The sequence below is a fragment of the Canis lupus genome, chromosome 19 (assembly GCF_048164855.1).
Source record: "Canis lupus baileyi chromosome 19, mCanLup2.hap1, whole genome shotgun sequence".
Classification (NCBI taxonomy): Eukaryota; Metazoa; Chordata; class Mammalia; order Carnivora; family Canidae; genus Canis; species Canis lupus.
In genome coordinates this window covers 53,618,316-53,641,215 of record NC_132856.1, presented here as the reverse complement: position 1 = coordinate 53,641,215, position 22,900 = coordinate 53,618,316, and the positions used below count along the sequence as shown (strand labels likewise).

Genomic DNA, 22,900 nt, shown 5'->3' with positions numbered 1-22,900 from the left:
GGACCTCAAGAGTTACGACAATGTTGAATTTTTAAAATAAGCTTTAATTATTTTTAAGATTTTATTTATTCATGAGAGACCCAGAGAGAGGCAGAGACATAGAGGGAGAAGCAGGCTCCCTGCTGGGAGCCTGCTGTGGGCTTGATCCCAGGACCCTGGGATCTTGACCTGAGCCAAAGGCAGATGTTCAACTACTGAGCCATCCAGGCACCCTTTAAAATAAACTTTATTGGGATATAAGTCACATAACATAAAATCCAGGCTTGTGCAGTGTACAATCAATAGTCCTTGGTATATTCACAGAGTCGTGTGACGGTCACTATGATCTAACTATGGAATATTGTCATCACCCTCAAATGAAATCCCATACCTGCTACTGATTTCCTTCAGTTTCCTTCTCTTCCCAGCACTAATCAATGATTGCTATGCATTTTCCTATCTTGCACATTTCATATAAATGGAATTAGGTCATATGCAGTCGTTTGTGAGTGGGTTCTTTCACTTACTTTCCTTATGGATTTCCTGTCTTGATGGTCTATTGTTGAAAGTGTGGTGTTGAAGTCCTTTACGATTACTGTATTGTCTATTTCTCCCTTCCGATTTGTTAGTATTAATATATTTAGGTGCTCCCATGAGGTAGGATCTATGTAGTAAGTTTTTTGTAGATGTGTTTTTACCAAGTTGAGGAAATTCCCTCTGTTGCTAATTTGCTAAGATTTTATTAGTAAAAAATGCCAGAGTTTTTGCTTTGCTACACATTTATCTGCATATACTTAGATGATCATGTGTTTTTTTTCTTTTGAGAATATAGTAAATTACATTGATTTTTTTCAATGTTAGAACAACCCTGAATTCCTAAGATAAACTTGGAGTTGTCATGCATTATCAAATATATATATGAATCAATTAGCTGAAATATTGTTAAGAAATTTTGTACCTAAGTTATTGAAAGACATTTGCTGTGGTATTATTTTCTGGTTTCTGGTTTTGATATTTTGGTAATGCTAGTTGCATAGAATGGGTCAGAAAGTATTACATTTTATTCTGTTTTCTGGAGGAGTTTGTATAGAATTGTATAGAAATATTTGGGAAAAGTCATAAATTTTCTTTTAACCCTTGGATTCTGGGATACATTTTACTATATCATAAAATTTTATTAAAATTTTTTAAAATTAAATTTAGTTAACAAATAGTGTATTATTAGCTTCAGGGGTAGAATTTGGTGATTCATCAGTTGATACAATACCCAGTGCTCATTACATCACATGTCCTCCTTACTGTCCATCACCCAATTACTCCATCCCCTCACTCCCCTCCCCTCCAGCAACCCATTTATTTCCTATAGTTAAGAGTCTCTTATGGTTTGCCTCTGTTTTTTACTGTATTTTATTTTTCCTTTCCTTCCACTATGTTCATCTGTTTTGTTTTTTAAATTCCACATGTGAATGGAATCATATGCTATTTGTCTTTCTCTGACTTATTTTGCTTAGCATAATACTCTCTAGTTTCATCCATGTCATTACAAATGGCAAGATTTCCTTCTTTTCGTAAGCGGAGTAATATTCAACTGTATACCACTTCTTTATTCCTATGTCAATGAACCTCTGGGCTCTTCCACATTTTGGCCATCGTGGACATTGCTGCTATAAACATTAGGGTGCATGTGCCCCTTCAAATCACTATGTTTGTATCCTTTGGATAAATATCTAGTTGTGCAATTGCTGGGCCATACATATGTTAGCTCTATTTTTACTTTTTGAGGAAGCTCCATACTGTTTTTGAGAGCAGCGACACCAGTTTTCATTCATACCACAATGTAAGAGAGTTCCCCTTTCTTTGCATTCTCACCAATATCTGTTGTTTCCTGTTGTTTAAGTTAAATCTAGTCATTCTGACCCATGTGAGGTGGTATCTCTTTATGGTTTTGATTTGTATTTCCCTGATGCCAAGTGATGTGGAACATTTTTTCCATGTGTCTGTTGGCCATTTGTATGATTTCTTTAGAGAAACGTCTGTTCATGTCTTCTGCCTATTTCCTTTTTTAAAAATTTTTTCAAAAAATTTATTCATGAGAGAGAGAAAGAAAGAGAGAGAGAGAGGGGCAGAGGGAGAAGCAGGCTCCATGCTGGGAGCCCGATGTGGGACTCGATCCTGGGTCTCCAGGATCACACCCTGGGCTGAAGGTGGCACTAAACCACTAAGCCATCTGGGCTGCCCAGTCTTCTGCCTGTTTCTTGATTGGATTATTTGTTTTTTGAGTGTTGAGTTTGATAAATCTCTTATAGATTTTGACCCTTTATCTGAGATGTCATTTGCAAATATCTTCTCCCATTCTGTAGGTTGCCATTTAGTTTTGTTGACTGTTTCCTTGCTGTGCAAAAGCTTTTATCTTGATAAAGTCCCAATAGTTGATTTTTGCTTTTGTTCCCTTTGCCTTTGGAGATGGGCCTAGCAAGAAGTTGCTGCAGCTGAGGTAGGTCAAAGGGGTTGCTGCCCATGTTCTCCTCTAGGATTTTGATGGATCTTGTCTCACATTTAGGCCTTTTGTCCATTTTGAGTTTATTTTTGTGTATGGTATAAGAAAGCGGTCCAGTTTTATTCTGCTTGTGGCTGTCCAATTTTCCCAACACTATTTGTTGAAGAGACTCCTTTTTTCCCCACTGGATATTCTTTCCTGCTTTGTTGAAGATTAGTTGACCTTAATGTTGAGGATCCATTTCTGGGTTCGTTATTCTGTTCCATTGATCTATGTGTCTGTTTTTGTGTCAGAATTATATTGTCTTAATGATTACAGCTTTATAATACAGCTTGAAGTCCAGAATTGTGATGTCTCTGGCTTTGGTTTTCATTTTCAACATCACTTTGGCTATTCAGGGTCTTATCAGGTTCCATACAAATTTTAGGATTGTTTGCTCCAGCTCTGTGAAAAATGCTGATGGTATTTTGGTAAATATTGCATTGAATGTGTAGATTGCTTTGGGTAATGCAGACATTTTAATGATATTTGTTCTTTCACTACATGAGCATGGAATGTTTTTCTATTCCTTTGTGTCTTCTTTAATTTCTTTCATAAGTGTTCTATGGTTTTCAGAGACTGATCTTTGCTTCTTTGGTTAGGTTTATTCCTAGGTATCTTATGGTTTTTGGTGCATTTATAACCGGGATCAATTCCTTTATTTCTTTTTCTGCTGCTTCCTTGTTAATGTATAGAAATGCAATAGATTTTTGTAAGTTGATTTGACATCCTGTGACTTCGCTAAATTCCTGTATCAGTTCTAGCAATTCTTTGGTGGAGTCTTTCAGGTTTTCTGCGTAAAGTATCATGTCGTCTGCAAAGAGTGAAAGTTTGACTTCTTCTTTGCTGATTTGGATGCCTTTTATTCCTTTTCATTGTCTGATTGCTGGGGCTAGGACTTCCAGTACTGTATTGAACAACAGTGGTAGGGTGAACATCCCTGTCATGTTCCTGACCCTAGGGGAAAATCTCTCAGTTTTCCCCTGTTGCGGATATTTGCTGTGGGTCTTTTGTATATGGTTTTTGTATTGTTGAAGGATGTTCCCTCTATCCCTACATAGTAGAGGGCTTTTTTTTTTTTTAATCAAGAAAGGATGCTGTATTTTGTCAAATGTTTTTTCTGCATCTATTGAGAGGATCATATGGTTCTTGTCCTTTTATTAATATGGTATATCACATTGGTTAATTTGTGGATATTGAGTCACCCTTGCAGCCCAGGAATAAATCCCACTTGGTCATGGTGAATAATCCTTTTAATGTACTATTGGATCCTAGTAGCTAGTATCTTGGTAAGGGTTTTTGCACTCGTGTTAATCAGGGTTATTGGTCTACAATTCTTTTTGTTTTGTATTCGGTTTTGGGATCAAGGTAATGCCGACCTCATAGAATGAGTTTGGAAGTTGTCCTTCCATTTCTATTTTTGAAACAGCTTCAGAAAAATTGGTATTAATTCTTCTTTCCATGTTTGGTAGAATTCCTCAGAGAAGTCAACCAGCCCTGGACTATTGTTTGTTGGTAGATTTTTGATTACTGATTCAATTTCTTTGCTTGTTACAGGGCTGTTCAGGTTTTCTACTTCTTCCTATTTCAGTTTTGGTAGTTTATAAGTTTCTAGGAATGCATCCATTTCTTGCAGATTGCCTAATTTCTTGGTACATAATTGATCATAATCTCTTATAATTGTATTTCTTCAGTGTTGGTTGTGATCTCTCTTCTTTCATTCATGATTTTACTTATCTCAGTCATTTTTCTGTTTGATAAGTCTGGCTAGGGGTTTTGTCAAACTTACTATATTGTTCCCAAGATTGTGAATCCGAGAATCCACCAAGGAGCCGACACCGATGCAAGTACACAAGGGTTTATTAACAAGCTGGAGCTTGGGTCCAAGTATACCCAACACAGCGGAGCAGGGACTTGGACCCCGAGGTGGGTTACAGCTGGGTTTTTATGGGCTAGTCTAGGGGATTTTCAGAAGGCTAATGGAGGAATTTTTTCATTCTGATATGGGGGAAAGGGTGGGGGAGTTTCTTAAGATCTGTTTTCATTCCAATATGGGACTTTCTGTTTCTGTCAAGGGTGTTCTGAGCTCTGTTTTCATTCTGATATGGGACTCTCTGTCAAGGGCATTCTGCAGTTTTTCTTGTAAAGTTCAGCTCTTATTCACAGGGACCTGAGATGGCTGTACTTGTGCTAATGCTAAACTTGAGGTGGAATGGCCTTAATTTTCTTGGCCTCCACAACTAATTCTTTCAAGGAACCAGATCCTAGTTTTGTTGATCTGTTCTATCGTTTTTTAAAAATTTCTATATCATTGATTTCTGCTCTACTTTTTATTATTTTTCTTTTCCTGCTGGATTTAGGCTTTACTTACTTTTTTCCCCAGCTCTATTAAGTATAAATTTAGGTTGTATATTTGAGAGTTTTCTTGTTTTTTGAGGAAGACCTGCATTGCTATATGCTTCACTCTTAGGACTGCCTTTGCTGCATCCCAAAGCTTTTGAACTGTCATGTTTTCGGTTTCATTCCATATATTTTTTAAATTCTTTAATTTTCTGGTTGATCAATTCATTCTTGAGTAGGATATTCTTTAATCTCCATGTATTTGTGGTCCTTTAAAATTTCTTCTTGTGGGTGACTTCAAGTTTCATAGCATTGTGGTCTGAAAACATGCATGGTATGATCCCAATCTTTTTGTACTGGTCGAGACCTGATTTGTGACCCACTATGTGATGTATTCTGAAGAATGTTCCATGTACACTCAAAAAGAATGTGTCTTCTGCTGTTTTAGGATGAAGCACTCTGAATATATCTGTTAAGTCCATCTGGTCCAGTGTGTCATTCAAAACCCTTGTTTCCTTGTTGATCTTATGCTTAGGTTATCTGTCCATTGCTGTGAGTAAGATGTTAAAGTCCCTTAGTATTATTGTATTATTATTAATCAGTTTCTTTAATTTTGTTATTAATTGGCTTATATGATTGGCTGCTCCCATGTTAGGAGCATAAATATTTATAATTGTTAAATCTTATTGTTGGATAGACTCTTTTTTTTAATTTTTTTTAATTTTTATTTATTTATGATAGTTACAGAGAGAGAGAGAGGCAGAGACACAGGCAGAGGGAGAAGCAGGCTCCATGCACCGGGAGCCCGATGTGGGATTCAATCCCGGGTCTCCAGGATCGCGCCCTGGGCCAAAGGCAGGCGCCAAACCGCTGCGCCACCCAGGGATCCCTGGATAGACTCTTTTATTATGACATCGTGTCTTCATCTCTTATTACAGTCTTTGGTTTAAAATCTAGTTTGTCTGATCGGAGCATTGCTATCCCAGCTTGCTTGCTTGCTTTTTTTGAAAAAAGATTTATTTATTCATGAGACACACAGAGAGAGGCAGAGACATAGGCAGAAGGAGAAGCAGGCTCTCTGATCAGGAGCCTGATGTGGGACTTGATCCAGGACCACCAGGATCATGCCCTGAGCCGAAGGCAGACACTCATCAGTGTCCTGATGAGTATTATTTTTTAATGCATTCTGATATCCCATGTCTTTTCATTGGAGTATTGAGTCCATTTACATTCAGAGTAATTATTGAAACATATGAATTTAGTGCCATTGTATTACCTGTAAAGTCACTGTCTCTGTAGATTGTCTCTGTTCCTTTCCAGTCTTTGTTACTTTGGGGCTCTCTCTCTGCTCAAAAGATTCCCTTTAATATTTCTTGCAGGGCTGGCTTAGTGTTCACAAATTACTTTACTTTTTGTTAGTCCTGGAAACCCTTTGCCTCTCCTTCTATTCTGAATGACAGCCTTGCTGAATAAAGTATTCTTGGCTGTGTATTTTTCCCATTTAGCATGTTGAATATATCATGCCAGTCTTTTCTGGCCTTCCAGGTCTCTGTGGACAGGTCTGCTGCCAAGCTTATGTGTTTACCCTTGTAGTTTAAGGACCTCTTGTTCTGAGCTGATTTCAGGACTTTATCTTTGTAATTTCCAAGCTTCAGTATAATATATCGAGGTGTTGACTGACTTTTGTTGATTTTGATGGGGGTGGGGGGCTTCTCTGTGACTCCTGGACTTAAATGCCTGTTTCCCCAGATTAGGGAAGTTATCAGATATAATTTGTTCAAACAAACCTTCTGCCCCTTTCCCCCACTCTTCATCTTCTGGGACTCCTATAATATAGTTATGATTTTGCTTTATGGAATTGCTGAGTTCCCTATGTCTACCTTTGTCATCTAATAGTTTTCTTTCCCTCTTCTTTTCAGCTTCTTTATTTCCTATTACTTTATCTTCTATATCACTGATTCACTCTTCTGATTTATTCATCCTCATTTTTATGGCCTCCACTTGGGTCGGGATCTTAGTAATAGCATTTTTAATTTCAGCCTGACTAGATTTTTAGTTCTTTTATCTCTACAGTAAGGGATCCTCTAGTGTCTTCTATGCTTTTTTCAAGCCCAGTTAGTATCTTTATAATCATTGTTTTAAATTCTAGTTTAGATATCTTCCTTATATTCATATTGATTGAATCCCTGGCAGTGATTACTACCTCCTATTCTTTCTTTTGGGGTTAATTTCTCCATCTTGTCATTTTGTCCAGAAAAGAAAGGAAGAAAGAAACAGCAGCAACAGGAAAAAACAAAAACCAGCAACTAGATCCTGGGTGTATCTTGGTCTCCTTGTTAAAAGAAACTAGATCTCAAAATAAGAAAGACAAACATACGCACACACATGTACACACACACATATATACACACACATATAAATGCAATGGAAAGAAACAAAAAACAGAATGTATAAAAATAAAAATTAAAAAAATAAAAAAGGAATTGAAAACATGAGAAAATAACTGAGACTTAAGAATAAAAATACAAAGATTGCTATACACTGTTTTACCCAAGAGTGAAGATTTGCAGCCATGGTCAGTAAACTTGGTGAGAACGAGCTGTTTGTGCTGCTCTTTTAGGGAAGGGGCCTGTTGTGCTGATTCTCAGGTAGACTTGCCCTAGTGGAGATGCGCCTCATGTGCATAGGAGGGCTCAGTGTAAGTGGCTCTAGATGCCCCTAGGTGGTGCTGTTTTGCTTCCTGAAACTTTCAGCACTGATGGGCAGGATGAGTATGGGTGTTCCCTGCTTTCTAGCCCCAGATCTGAAAATTCATGTCCCCTACTCTTTAGTGAGCCCTCACAGAAAAGCAATCACCCACTCTTGTCTCCTCAGTTCTCATCAGAACTCTTTGTTCACTTGGCTTGTGACCAAGCATTATCTCAGGCACACAACTGAGTTTCAAAATTCCACATTTTTGGGACTCCCGCAAATGTCTACCCACGCTGTTCCTAGGTAGGGGAAGCGTGTCTCACCATGCTTCTGCCTTTGGCTGGACCCCTCCCAGGAAAATGGTTGCAGGTCCATGCAGTGGTTTGTAGTTTATGGTAATGCAGAGCAGAGAGCCAGCACCTAGATACACAGTTCTCAGCTGGCTTCCCAGCTCCTATTGCCTGGGAACTCTGCTGTACTCAGGCATCCCTGTTCTTGTGACCCTGGAGATCCTGAGACCACACTTTCGCACCTGGGATTCCATCCTACTTTACCACCTGAGCACCTTTAAGCCAGGCATGCCCCTCATTGTAGTAGACTTCTAAAAGTTCTGATTCTGTGCTCTGCTGCTTATAATACTTTGTGGTAGCCTCCTTACGAAGGCTCCCTCCCTACTGCCATATCTTCTACTATATCACATATGATTCAAGTATCTGCACCTCCTATGTTACAAATGGTGGTCGCTTTTCTACTTGTACACTTGTAGCATTTGTTTTCTCATATCCCCAGTTGATTTCTTGGGTGTTCAGAATGATATGATAAATAACTATCTAGTTGTATTTGAGAGATGAGACAATCTTAAGGTCCCCCTACTCCTCTGCCACCTTAACTCCTCCCACCCAATGTTATTCTTTTTTAGTATCTTGTTGGATTTTAGTAGCTAATGTGTTTTGTAGAATGGTCACATCTAGATTTATCAGTGGAATGGGACAAAAATTATTTCCTCATCATCTGGAGTTGTGTCATGGTCATTCTAGCCTCAAGAAAATAGGTAAAGGAATCCTTCATTTCATTTTCTGGCATACGTTTTATAACTTGCACTTTATATGTACCCTGAAATTTATTAAAGACTATTGGTAAAGCAATCTCTATCTGTGGCTTTGTGTGGAAAATTAGATTACAAATCTAACCTTGTTGATGTTTATGAATCTCTTCAGGTTTTCTACCCATTAGGCACGAGATCATGAACTGAACACTTGACAGGTTAAATGTGGGGGATAGATAATGAAACAAGTCCACTTTAAAGCTGTCTTCAGGTGTTATACTCTAATAGCAAAAAAAAAGATTCCCCCCATAAAGAAAAGAAAATATGAGGCAAATCTTAAAAGTAAAAAAAAGTGAATTCAGCTCTTCTAGTCTATGATTGTTCATGAAATACATGAAACTAAGGGGAAGAAAGCTCTTAGGATAATTAGTGCAGAGTATATACAGTTGGCCCTTGAGCAATGTGGGAGTTAAGGGCACTAAACCGATGCACAGGTGAAAATCTATATACAACCTTTGACTCTCCACGAACTTAAGTACTAATAGCCTACAGTTGACCAAAAGCTTTAGCAATAATATAAAGTCAGCACATATTTTGTATGTTATATGTATTATGTATTATATTTTCAATAAAATAAGCTAGAGAAAAGAAAACGTCAGTGAGAATCGTAAGAAAGAGAAAATATATTTACAGTACTGTTCTGAATTTATTTTAAAAATCCACGAATAAGTGGACCTGTGCAGTTCAAAGCCATGTTGTTCAAGGGTCAACTATATTATATATATATATATATATATATATATATATATATATATATATATATATATATCAAGTCTGTCCTCTATTTATACTGTATATAGTTTTCTTTCAAGGGTTTTTGGAGAGGAATAAGATGGCCACATGTTTAGGCAACAGAAGAAAAGCTAAAATTCCCAAAGTAGAAGTAATATACATAAAATTATTTGAATACAATAGAATGACAGATTTTAATTTGAAATATAACTCTACTACTTAGGAGCTACTAAAACAACATCTCATGATATTTAGGTAAAGAATTAACCGAAAATAAAATTTTGCACATTATCTGGAAAATCTTAATATTGAAAACATGTAAGAAAGAACCACTAGAAAATAGCCAGAGTGCTGTTTGTGTGAAAATATTTTATTATAATTTATTAACAACCAAGAATTGACTTTTAGAATGTTTAAATTTGGTTTGAAGTTCACATGGTTAGAAAAATACCAAAGTATTTCTCAGGAAAGGAGAAGACAGGAACTAACAGAAAGGCAACATTAATTCTTTAGTAAATACCAAAAAAAAGTCAAATATTTTAAATATCAAAGAACTTATTGTTAAGTTTTTTAGTAACTAGACGGAAATGAGACCGCCAAGGCAAGCAAGGGTCCAAGAACAGATTTTATTGCAGGCACCCTCGGGCGAGGTTCCACGACTCACGGGGGAAAGAGAGTGAGTCGAGGAAGTCGCGCCAAGACAAGGTGGTAGGGGGTTTACATAACGTTGTAAGGCATAACGGTTTCCTATTGGTTGGCTCATATGCAAAGGAAGGATTGCAATCCAACCAGAGTGACCCTCACTATGCAAAGGAAGGATTGCAATTCGACCAGTCAAAGGTGACTTCCTCCTCTGGGGTTTGAAGGGCATTGGGTTCGGTTGGGGAAGTCCAAAGGAGAGGTGTAAGGGTCTGCTCAAGCTGTCGTCCCAAGTGGAGGTGGTGACAGGAACCTCAGCCATTTTGGCGTATCCGCCATCTTGAGGAGTTTCCCTTCCCGCCTGGCCCCAACACTTATATTTTTAGCTAATGTAATTGAGAAAAATAAGGAGAGTCACATATAAAAACCTATGGCTATTGTTCCAGAAAGAACCTCAGAATTTTCAGCTGAGATTGGAACATTCCTAGGGCTCTACAAAAGCCCACAGCTAAGTGGGCCTGAGTTCTGGAGAGAGATGATTTGCTCTTCCCCAATGCCTTTCCCTCTCACCCAATCAAAAGAAAAGGGAGGAGTTGTGTATATGTATGCCATTCCAGGGACTTTCTCAGATTGTGAGATTATTAACTGGGTTGAGAAAGAAGAAGGTGAAGAAATGCAATAGATACTTTGAGTGTTAGCCCAGGTTTGTGCTCAGGGCTGAGGCATCCATCTCACAGCTACTGAGATTATTGACTGAGGACAGCTCATAGCTCTACCCCAAAGGAAGTGCCCACATCATTGGGAGTGACCTTACCCAAGGATGCAACTCTCTTAGGGACCATCCCAAGGCCAATGTCTGGCAGACATGGGAATATGAAGCTTGTTTCCCTGGACTTCATTTGGGCAACACTGAAGGGCTGTCCCTGTCCAGAGATTTTTGGGATTGGTTGACCCTCAGTTGCAACTATTTTGTGATTCAGCTTCTCCTTTCTGTTCCTGCCTTTGCTCAATTCCCACAGGAACTCTCTGAATCTCTTCCTAGGGACTTATCTGTGACCAACAGCAATAGGGGGACATGCTTCTGAACATAGCAGCATTAGATTAAAAGAGTTCTGGAAAAATTATTTTTTAGAAAGTTTGAGAGGGTAGGATAATCTAGGTAATGCTGTGGCGATAAGTCCAATAATTAAGAGTTTAATAAGTAAAAAGTTGTTTCATCAAACACTGGACTTCTTTACAAGCCACATAGGACAAAGCTGATGGACATACCATGATCTTGTTGGCATATGATCTGGAACTCATGCCAGTGAAGGAGATAAAAAGCACATAGGGATATCACACATCATCTTTTATTCTTTGGCTTAAAAGTGATACCATTGGTTAGAATTAATCACCTAGTCTTTCTAAAAGCAAGGGGTCTAGAAAACATGGTCTTGGTCTTCTATGTGCCCAGAATGAAATAAGAACTGTATAATGTCCCCCTTTTTTTCACCAAATAATCTGGTCACTTTTCCTCTCACATAGAGAAATTGCTCACCCTCTTCCCAAGGAAGACATCCCAAAGTCCACTAAGCTCAGAATCATATTTTCCTTTTCTTATTTAGGTCTTAAATGGTCCTTTTTGATCCTATCCTGAGTGATAAAAGACCAGTTCCCATCTCTCTATCAGATGGTCCCCAGGAATAGCTCTCCCCTTCATGGAATAATCTGGTTATTGCTGCATTTTGGCTAGACCTGGGTGGCACTCTTTTTCTCTGATGATAGGCAAAGGGAGCTGCTCCTTGACCTGTAAGCAGAGAAGGCACAGAATGGTGTATGTGTGGCCTTTATAGTGAAACTCTCTACTGCTAAGAAAATGTAGGGACCAAGTGGTATACATCTCATGACAAAGACCATAGTTTCATCTGCAAAGGTGCATGTAATTTAGGGCGATGTAGCAAGCTTCATTACCCTTAGCAGGATGGTAGAAGCCTATTTAACCTTGGAGAAGGTGTGGATCATGATAGCAGAGTGCAATATTGTTTTGTAGAAGATGGGCCACATACTGCATTCTTTCCATGGAAGTTTCTCATTTCACCCAGAAGAGGGACATCTGGCTTTTATGCACTTTTCAAGGCAATCCTTGAACAATCCTTCCCAGTATCCAGAAGACTTTAACCTCACTAAATTTTGGCTTGAAATGTGTGATTGTTTGCTTGCTTGATCACTATGTGGAAAAATTGGAGCATGCCCACCAAATTATTTGAGTTTATGCCAGATGTTGACTTAATGCCATTGTCTGACTCCAGCTATTTCATCTATGATGCTGTGTATCCCATGGCCCAAGCCCTCCATCAATGCTTTTGGTGGAAACAGAAGTAGGTTCTATAAGGGATGTAGATAATCTATGCTTTTCCCTGGAAGGTAATTGTTCTTCAGATATAGATAGACAACCTGTTGCTGTCTGGAGGTATTTCCTTGTGATACATCATCATGACTATATTTTTTGTCTCAAGGTCAACAGGATTAGGCAAATGGGTAGCTCTTGCATATTGATTGTACGTTTATCTATAATTGTCACATTTATTTTGAGAATTCTACCATTGGGGGCTTTAATTTCAAACTAATTAGAGAAATTATACCAAAAAATATTTCCTAATGTAGGAAAAAAAATGCTATGAAGTGTAGGGGAATTAAAAGTTAGTAAAATCTATACTCTTTTTGGGAATTCATCCAATGGCAGAAAATACTGAAATAATGACCATACCTGACTCCAGCTATTTCATCTATAATGCTATGTATGTTGTGGTCCAAGTGTTCCATGAAATTATTTTGGTGAAAACGGAAGTGTCTACATGATGTTCTATGTGGTCCATGGAACATGGACCAGTTTTAGAACATTTTTACAAAACCTGCAACAAACATGAGAGCAGGGATGTGATCCTATATTTAACTCTGACAACAATAATGATGCATATAAACTCAGCATATCTTCCCAGGTTGTAAATGAATCTGTCAGAATTTTGCCCCAGGCATATCTGAATCCATAACTCCTCTATATTTAGGAACTTCTGTTTTTATGCACAAGGGAAAAATGCATTTAATCAAGTTTTTAAAAATTAAATTCAATAAATTTATCAGGTCAAATATGTTTAGTATCTTTTCATATAAATTTAAAGCAAACATGTACATGTAAAATTGTGTCAGAAAGTTAATTTACTAGCTGATTTTAATTTTTATTAACAACAGTAATATTTGATATATACCTTAGAGCTCATTTAGTGTTCACTCTTAGAAAAGAAAGAGGCCTTTCCAAGATGACTTTCATAGATGTGATTCTGGATTATTTAGGATGCTTCTACCAAGGTGATTGAAAACTTAAACATCTCTTGCTTAAACAATAAGAATAGGATGTCAGGGAATATGGCAGAGAACTCTAAAAGTGTGTCCTTCCAAAAAAGTAAAAAAATTAAGGGGAAGTGGGCGGGGGGATGGGGTAATTGGGTGATGGGCATTAAGGAGGGCACTTGATGTAATGAGCACTGGGTATTACATGCAACCGATGAGTGACTAAGTTCTATCCCTGAAACTAATAATACACTATATGTTAATGAAATTGAATTTAAATAAAAAATTAAAACATAAGCTAGATCCAAAATGTCAGAATTAACTTTTTTCAGAATTATGACATTTAATCAAAAGCTTATAACAAGGGAGGGGAACCTGGGTGGCTCAGTCAGTTAAGCATCTGCCTTCAGCTAAAGTCATGATCCCAGAGTCCTGAGATCAAGCCCCACATTGGGCTCCCTGCTCAGTGGGGAGCCTGGTTCTCCCTCTCCCTCTGCAGCTTCCTCCTGCTTGTGCTCTCTCTCTCTTTCTCTGTCAAATAAATAAAATCATTAAAAAAAAAAAAAGCTTACAACAGGGAAATGCTTAATGGCATTTAAGGAATTTTAAAAAATTCCTAGCTGATCACTAAGCTAATGGAACAAAGACTTCAGTGGCCACCCATGACAAAGACTACAGAATATACATGATTTGATCAGAAAATGCACTAAGCAAACTAACAACAATTATAATAAGCAGCAACAACAAACACTGGGTTGGGGGAGAGCTTGATTCCCATAGATATCATATTATGTATTCCAAATATTAAGTTTTCAACAAAAAATAACAAGGCATACAAAGAGACAAAATAGGATGGTCCATACATAGGAAAAAATAATTAATAAGAATAGCCCTAATAGAATAATTAAAATTAATTAATAAGAATAGGAAGGCTTCAGGGTTGCTAGACAAATGCTTTATCTGGTTGTTGCTGTTCACATTCCTTTGTTGAGCGTATACCTTCATAAGGTTTTTAGCAGATATATGTTGAATATTGATGTTTCATGGTCAAGATACAATCAGAGACCATAGATACTGACAACCAATTTGTCTATTCTGCTTTTTTCCCCCAAGACTGTATCTATTGATTTATCTTGATTTCTAAGCAAAACCTGGAAAACCTACAAAATTAAGTGTTTTTTGGTTTACCTATGAATAATACAGAAAATACTGTTATTATTTTTGTGAAGAACATCAATTTTATGTAGTTTATTTCAACTTAAATGTCAATTTTGTTTTAAAAAACAAGGATAGAAAAAGATGACCCAGCATTTCCATTCTTAGATATTTATTCAAAAGAATTGAATATAGGTCTCCAAACCAAAATTTGTATATGCATAACTATAGCAGAACTGTGCCTAATGGCCAAAAGTGGAAACAATACCCCAATATCCAGCAACTGAAAGTGGATGAACAAAATATGGTTTATCTATGTGATGGAATGTGATTCAGCCATTAAAAGAAATGAATTGCTGATATATTTATAAACTTTGAAAATGTTATGCTAAGTGAAAGAAACTAGACACAAAGGGAACAGATATTTTATGATTACATTGATATGAAATGTCCAGAACAGGTAGATCTCTAGATAGAAAGTAGATTCATGGTTGCCACAGCTGGATTTAGGGTGGAATGGAGAGTAACTGTTTAATTAGTATGGGATTTCCTTTGGGATGATGAAAATATTCTGGCAATAGCCAGTAGTGATAATTGTACAGCATTGTGAGTTTACTAAAACCCACTGAACTGTACCCTTTAAGGTCGTGAATTTTATATTATTTGAATTTTACTTTAGTTCAAAAAATAGTTAATTATCTCCCACAACAATGTCAAGAACCACCCTGGTTCAAGGATTAAAAGGTAATAACCTCATCAATACTTGAGGAGTTGTAGATTTACTCTCATAGTGAGACGATTCTCTCCATGGTCATAGACAATCCTATTCTTGGCCAAAAATGTCCAAATGCAGTAAGAGAAAAAATTCCCATATTATAATCCTTTTACAATACAGGCATTTCCTTCCAGATGCTCCAAGCCAACTATGGGTCAGGGTTGCAATAAAGTCCTTGACTTAGCCATGCTTTGAGCCATGTCATGATTATGTTCTATTCCTTTCCCATTGGTCTTACCACGAGAGGAAAAGTTTATTTCACCTGAGTCCATGAGATGGTAAACACCCAAACACAACTTAGCTTCTACCGTCAAGAAACCCTGAAGGTGGGGAGGTGAGAAAGAAGAGGTTGCTTTTTAAGCATGAGCCTTCAATCTCTAATTTGAATGCTCTCTTTTTCAATTTTTGCTCTCCACTAGCTGCTCCTATTCCTGAATAAAATCCAATTTAGAAACAGTGCCAGAGAGCACATGTCCTTAGATAAGGAAAGAAGCCATCTGATGCAGTGTGATATCCTGAACACTGAATTCTTCTGCTGGTCTTGGGCTCCTGGGTAAAATGAGAGAGTTTGGCTCTAATAGTCTATATGATCAAGGCTTGGTCATCAATGAAGAGATGATAGAATGGCCTATTGTATTCAAAGAGATATGACATCTTTTCAAGATTAGATGTACTTATCGTAAGGGTATCAGAGCAGAATCCTCAAATGAGATGAAGTATACTCTCACTTAACTCAGCACTAAATTCACATTTCAAATGCAACATCTTCATACTATGTAATCTTACATGTATTCTGAGTCAATGCCTACGAAAAGCAGGTTTGCATATGCTATTATTTTTAATTTGAGTATATCTATTCATGTAGCGGCTGTGAAAGTGCAATGAACTTAATGGATATATCAGATACCCTGAGTCTGATTTATAAATGATAAGTTATGTTTACGTATAATGTATATGTATACATGTATACACATATACCTATACACATGGATACATATACATAATATACATTATGTATAAATGATAGTTATGTTTAAATATGAGAGCATAATAACATATTCTTGAGCACAGAGGGCCAGTGTATCATGACCACACATATATCTACATTGAAAGAATTTTTGGATGAAGTGGTTAAATAAAAGAAAATCAAGTTATGTTGGCCATAACATATGAAATAAAAATGATAAAATAATTTGGTAAAATTTTGGTTCTTTGCAAATAGAGGAAACAAAACCTAATAATCTATAATTAGGTTATTTAGATAATATCAACAAGGTGGGGCTAGAAGGCGATATAGTGATGTAATGACAGGTAAAATGTTCTCTCTCTTTATGGGAGAAATATAGGTATCCTCTCATAGATACAATATGTGTAAAATTATGACCAATGATTCTCTATTTTCCTGATTAGACACCTAAATCTATGTGTAGCCAGAGTTGTAGTTTGGAATTCAGAAACAATCCACAAGAAGGAAGGCCTATATGTTGTCTTGCTTGTGTTTTTTGCCCAGAGAGACATTTCCAATCCTACAGGTATTAAACTTCATGATTACCCTATAATAATTCCTGTTACTTCTTTCTTAATGAAAAGGAAACCAAAGACACTGACAAGTAGTGCACCATTGTTCTCAATTCATGAATGTATTCATTCTTTTGATGTATCCATTTTCTATAGCCTTTTAAAAAACTGGAGTATAATTGACATGCAATATTCTATTAAGTTTCAGGTATACAACATGTTGACTTGACGATTCTGCACATCACAAACGCTCACTGTGATAAACGTAGTCATCACCTGTCACAACGTTATTACAATATTGACTATATTCCCTATGCTGTACTTTTTTTAAATTTATTTTTTATTGTTGTTCAATTTACCAACATACAGAATAATCCCCAGTGCCCGTCACCCAATCACTCCCACCCCCCGCCCTCCTCCCCTCCTACCACCCCTAGTTCGTTTCCCAGAGTTAGCAGTCTTTACGTTCTGTCTCCCTTTCTGATATTTCCCACACATTTCTTCTCCCTTCCCTTATATTCCCTTTCACTATTATTTATATTCCCCACATAAATGAGAATATATAATGTTTGTCCTTCTCTGACTGGCTTACTTCACTCAGCATAATACCCTCCAGTTCCATCCATGTTGAAGCAAATGGTGGGTATTTGTCATTTCTAATAGCTGAGTAATATTCCATTGTATACATAAACCACATCTTCTTTATCCACTCATCTTTCAATGGACACCGAGGCTCCTTCCACAGTTTGGCTATTGTGGCCATTGCTGCTAGAAACATCGGGGTGCAGGTGTCCCGGCGTTTCATTGCATCTGTATCTTTGGGGTAAATCCCCAACAGTGCAATTGCTGGGTCGTAGGGCAGGTCTATTTTTAACTCTTTGAGGAACCTCCACACAGTTTTCCAGAGTGGCTGCACCAGTTTACATTCCCACCAACAGTGTAAGAGGGTTCCCTTTTCTCCGCATCCTCTCCAACATTTGTTGTTTCCTGCCTTGTTAATTTGCCCCATTCTTACTGGTGTGAGGTGGTATCTCATTGAGGTTTTGATTTGTATTTCCCTGATGGCAAGTGATGCGGAGCATTTTCTCATGTGCGTGTTTGCCATGTCTATGTCTTCCTGTGTGAGATTTCTCTTCATGTCTTTTGCCCATTTCATGATTGGATTGTTTGTTTCTTTGGTGTTGAGTTTAAGAAGTTCTTTATAGATCTTGGAAACTAGCCCTTTATCTGATAGGTCATTTGCAAATATCTTCTCCCATTCTGTAGGTTGTCTTTTAGTTTTGTTGGCTGTATCCTTTGCTGTGCAAAAGCTTCTTATCTTGATGAAGTTCCAATAGTTCATTTTTGCTTTTGTTTCTTTTGCCTTCGTGGATGTATCTTGCAAGAAGTTACTGTGGCCGAGTTCAAAAAGGGTGTTGCCTGTGTTCTTCTCTAGGATTTTGGTGGAATCTTGTCTCACATTTAGATCTTTCATCCATTTTGAGTTTATCTTTGTGTATGGTGAAAGAGAGTGGTCTAGTTTCATTCTTCTGCATGTGGATGTCCAATTTTCCCAGCACCATTTATTGAAGAGACTATCTTCCTTCCAATGGATAGTCTTTCCTCCTTTATCGAATATTAGTTGACCATAAAGTTCAGGGTCCACTTCTGGGTTCTCTATTCTGTTCCATTGATCTATGTGTCTGTTTTTGTGCCAGTACCACACTGTCTTGATGACCACAGCTTTGTAGTACAACCTGAAATCGGGCATTGTCATGCCCCCAGATATGGTTTTCTTTTTTAAAATTCCCCTGGCTATTTGGGGTCTTTTCTGATTCCACACAAATCTTAAAATAATTTGTTCTAACTCTCTGAAGAAAGTCCATGGTATTTTGATAGGGATTGCATTAAACGTGTATATTGCCCTGGGTAACATTGACATTTTCACAATATTAATTCTGTCAATCCATGAGCATGGAATATTTATCCATCTCTTTGTGTCTTCCTCAATTTCTTTCAGAAGTGTTCTATAGTTTTGAGGGTATAGATCCTTTACATCTTTGGTTAGGTTTATTGCTAGGTATCGTATGCTTTTGGGTGCAATTGTAAATGAGATTGACTCCTTAATTTCTCTTTCTTCAGTCTCATTGTTAGTGTATAGAAATGCCACTGATTTCTGGGCATTGATTTTGTATCCTGCCATGCTACCAAATTGCTGTATGAGTTCTAGCAATCTTGGGGTGGAGGCTTTTGGGTTTTCTATGTAGAGTATCATGTCATCGGTGAAGAGGGAGAGTTTGACTTCTTCTTTGCCAATTTGAATGCCTTTAATGTCTTTTTGTTGTCTGATTGCTGAGGCTAGGACTTCCAGTACTATGTTGAATAGCAGTGGTGAGAGTGGACATCCCTGTCTTGTTCCTGATCTTAGGGGAAAGGCTCCCAGTGCTTCCCCATTGAGAATGATATTTGCTGTGGGCTTTTCATAGATGGCTTTTAAGATGTTGAGGAATGTTCCCTCTATCCCTACACGCTGAAGAGTTTTGATCAGAAATGGATGCTGTATTTTGTCAAATGCTTTCTCTGCATCTAATGAGAGGATCATATGGTTCTTGGTTTTTCTCTTGCTGATATGATGAATCACATTGATTGTTTTACGAGTGTTGAACCAGCCTTGTGTCCCGGGGATAAATCCTACTTGGTCATGGTGAATAATTTTCTTAATGTATTGTTGGATCCTATTGGCCAGTATCTTGTTGAGAATTTTTGCATCCATGTTCATCAGGGATATTGGTCTGTAATTCTCCTTTTTGGTGGGGTCTTTGTCTGGTTTTGGAATTAAGGTGATGTTGGCCTCATAGAATGAATTTGGAAGTACTCCATCTCTTTCTATCTTTCCAAACAGCTTTAGGAGAATAGGTATGGTTTCTTCTTTAAACGTTTGATAAAATTCCCCTGGGAAGCCATCTGGCCCTGGACTCTTGTGTCTTGGGAGGTTTTTGATGGCTGCTTCAATTTCCTCCCTGGTTATTGGCCTGTTCAGGTTTTCTATTTCTTCCTGTTCCAGTTTTGGTAGTTTGTGGCTTTCCAGGAATGTGTCCATTTCTTCTAGATTGCCTAATTTATTGGTGTATAGCTGTTCATAATATGTTTTTAAAATCGTTTGTATTTCCTTGGTGTTGGTAGTGATCTCTCCTTTCTCATTCATGATTTTATTAATTTGAGTCTTCTCTCTCTTCTTTTTAATAAGGCTGGCTAATGGTTTATCTATCTTATTAATTCTTTCAAAGAACCAACTCCTGGTTCTGTTGATCTGTTCCACAGTTCTTCTGGTCTCGATTTCGTTGAGTTCTGCTCGAATCTTTATTAACTTTCTTCTTCTCCTGGGTGTAGGATCTATTTGCTGTTTTTTCTCTAGCTCCTTTATGTGTAAGATTAGCTTTTGTATTTGAGTTCTTTCCAGTTTTTGAATGGATGCTTGTATTCTCCATTCTAATGAGATCTTCATTCTCATTAGTTTCCATGAATCTTTTTAATTCTTCCTTAATTTCCTGGTTGACCCTTTCATCTTTTAGCAGGATGGTCCTTAACCTCCACGTGTTTGAGGTCCTTCCAAACTTCTTGTTGTGATTTAGTTCTAATTTCAAGGCATTATGGTCTGAGAATATGCAGGGGACGATCCCAATCTTTTGGTATCGGTTCAGACCTGATTTGTGACCCAGTATGTGGTCTATTCTGGAGAAAGTTCCATGTGCACTTGAGAAGAATGTGTATTCAGCTGAATTTGGATGTAAAGTTCTGTAGATATCTGTGAAATCCATCTGGTCCAGTATATCATTTAAAGCTCTCGTTTCTTTGGAGATGTTGTGCTTAGAAGACCTATCGAGTATAGAAAGAGCTAGATTGAAGTCACCAAGTATAAGTGTATTATTATCTAAGTATTTCTTCACTTTGGTTATTAATTGATTTATATATTTGGCAGCTCCCACATTCGGGGCATATATATTGAGGATTGTTAAGTCCTCTTGTTGGATAGATCCTTTAAGTATGAGATAGTGTCCCTCTTCATCTCTCACTACAGTCTTCGGGGTAAATTTTAGTTTATCTGATATAAGGATGGCTACCCCTGCTTTCTTTTGAGGACCATTCGAATGGTAAATGGTTCTCCAACCTTTTATTTTCAGGCTGTAGGTGTCCTTCTGTCTAAAATGAGTCTCTTGTAGAGAGCAAATAGATGGGTCCTGCTTTTTTATCCAGTCTGAAACCCTGCGCCTTTTGATGGGTCATTAAGCCCGTTCACGTTCAGAGTTACTATTGAGAGATATGAGTTTAGTGTCATCATGATATCTATTCAGTCCTTGTTTTTGTGGATTGTTCCACTGAACTTCTTCTTAAAGGGGAATTTTCAGAGTCCCCCTTAAAATTTCTTGCAGAGCTGGTTTGGAGGTCACATATTCCTTCAGTTGCTGCCTGTCTTGGAAGCTCTTTATCTCTCTTTCCATTTTGAATGAGAGCCTTGCTGGATAAAGTATTCTTGGTTGCATGTTCTTCTCATTTAGGACCCTGAATATATCCTGCCAGCCCTTTCTGGCCTGCCAGGTCTCTGTGGAGAGGTCTGCTGTTACCCTAATATTCCTCCCCGTAAAAGTCAGGGATTTCTTGTCTCTTGCTGCTTTAAGGATCTTCTCCTTATCTTTGGATTTTGCAAGCTTCACTATTAAATGTCGAGGTGTTGAACGGTTTTTATTGATTTTAGGGGGGGATCTCTCTATTTCCTGGATCTGAATGCCTGTTTCCCTTCCAAGATTAGGAAAGTTTTCAGCTAGAATTTGTTCAAATACATATTCTGGCCCTCTGTCCCTTTCGGCGCCCTCGGGAACACCAATTAAACGTAGGTTTTCTTCCTCAGGCTGTCGTTTATTTCCCTTAATCTATCTTCATGGTCTTTTAATTGTTTGTCTCTTTTTTCCTCAGTTTCCCTCTTTGCCATCAACTTGTCTTCTATGTCACTCACTCGTTCTTCCACCTCGTTAACCCTCGTCGTTAGGACTTCTAGTTTGGATTACATCTCATTCAATTGATTTTTAATTTCTGCCTGATTAGCTCTAAATTCTGCAGTCATGAAGTCTCTTGAGTCCTTTATGCTTTTTTCTAGAGTCACCAGTAGCTGTATAATAGTGCTTCTGAATTGGCTTTCTGACAATGAATTGTAATCCAGATTTTGTAACTCTGTGGGAGAGAGGACTGTTTCTGATTCTTTCTTTTGAGGTGAGGTTTTCCTTCTAGTCATTTTGGTCAGTGCAGAGTGGCCAAAAGCAAGTTGTATTGGGAAAAGGAGAAAAAGAGAGGAGAGAAAGAAGGAAAGAAAAGAGAAAGAGGGAAAAAAAGGAAGAAAAAAAAAAAGAAGAAAAAGAGAAAGAAAAAGAAAGGAAAAAAGGGGTGGGGGAAGGAAACAAATCAAAAAGCAAAGCAAAGCAAAACAAAACAAAACAACAACAAAAAAGAAAAAAGAAAAAAGAGAAAAGAAAAAAAGAATCACGGGGGAGTATCTTCTGATTCTGTGTACTTTATTTTTTTTAATTTATTTTTTATTGGTGTTCAATTTACTAACATACAGAATAACCCCCAGTGCCGTCACCCATTCACTCCCACCCCCCGCCCTCCTCCCCTTCTACCACCCCTAGTTCGTTTCCCAGAGTTAGCAGTCTTTACGTTCTGTCTCCCTTTCTGATATTTCCCACACATTTCTTCTCCCTTCCCTTATATTCCCTTTCACTATTATTTATATTCCCCAAATGAATGAGAACATATAATGTTTGTCCTTCTCCGACTGACTTACTTCACTCAGCATAATACCCTCCAGTTCCATCCACGTTGAAGCAAATGGTGGGTATTTGTCATTTCTAATAGCTGAGTAATATTCCATTGTATACATAAACCACATCTTCTTTATCCACTCATCTTTCAATGGACACCGAGGCTCCTTCCACAGTTTGGCTATTGTGGCCATTGCTGCTATAAACATCGGGGTGCAGGTGTCCCGGCGTTTCATTGCATTTGTCCCTTGACTTCCCCTGGAACTTGTCCGTCTAGCTGGTCTTCTGGGGGAGGGGCCTGTTGTGCTGAT

At 37.7% G+C, this 22,900-nt stretch overlaps 1 long non-coding RNA gene across 2 annotated transcripts in view; it reads right to left on the bottom strand.

The window, feature by feature from the left end:
• Positions 1-22,900, bottom strand: part of LOC140610899 (uncharacterized) — a 49,666-nt gene that overhangs the window by 5,210 nt on the left and 21,556 nt on the right. The window contains exon 3 of one of the 2 annotated variants that reach the window (XR_012012342.1): positions 9,753-11,808. The exons of the other annotated variant lie outside the window; for it this stretch is intronic. This is a non-coding gene — a long non-coding RNA (uncharacterized lncRNA). Of the gene's footprint in view, positions 1-9,752; positions 11,809-22,900 lie in introns of those variants that run through there. 2 annotated transcript variants of the gene reach the window in all.